The sequence below is a fragment of the Elephantulus edwardii genome, unplaced genomic scaffold, assembly GCF_000299155.1.
Source record: "Elephantulus edwardii isolate Elephantulus edwardi_28Jun2011 unplaced genomic scaffold, EleEdw1.0 scaffold00166, whole genome shotgun sequence".
Lineage (NCBI taxonomy): Eukaryota > Metazoa > Chordata > Mammalia > Macroscelidea > Macroscelididae > Elephantulus > Elephantulus edwardii.
In genome coordinates, this window is record NW_006399916.1 from 7,804,639 (window position 1) to 7,805,547 (window position 909).

The following is a 909-nucleotide window of genomic DNA, read 5'->3' on the forward strand; positions in this document are numbered from 1 at the left end:
AACACTAAGCCTAACATAAACCCTCTAACCCTAACCCGAACCCGAACCCAAACACAAACCCTAACCCTAACCGTAACCGTAACCCTAACCCTAACCCTAGCCCTAACCCTAACCCTAACGCTAACCACAACCCTAACCCTCTAACCCTATCCAGAACATTAACCATAAACCTAATCCTAACAATAACCCTCTAAACGTAACCATAACCCATACCCTAAACCTAACACTAACGCTAACCCTAACCTTCTAAACCAACCCTAGCACTGTAAACCTAACACTAACTCCATCCCTATCCTTCTAAACCTAAACCTAACGCTAACCCTAACATTACATTAACACTAACACTAATCCTAACCTTCTAACCCTGACCCTAACCTTAACCCTAACCATAACGCTAACCCTACCCCTATAACCCTAACCCTAACCCTGACCGAAATCTTAAACATCACCCTCTAACCCTAATCCTCACACAAACCCTAACCATAATCCTCTAATACAAACCCGAACCCTAACCCAGCACTAACCCTAATCCTAAACATAACTCTAACCCTAACCCTCTAATCCTAACCCTAACCATCTAAATCTAACCCTAACACTAACACTAACCATAACCCTAACCCTAACAATAAGGCTCTAACCCTAACCCTAACCCTCTAACCCTAACACAACCCTAACCCTAACCCTCTAACCCTAACCATAAATCTAACGCTAAACCTAACGATAATCCTAACCCTAACACACTAACTCTAACCTTAACACTAACGTTCTAACCCGAACCCTAACCCTCTAACGCTAAACTTACCACTAACACTAACCCTAACACTAAACCTAACCCTCAAACCCTAACCCTAACCCTCTAACCCAACGCTAAACCTAACACTAACACTAACCATAACCCTAATCTTAACC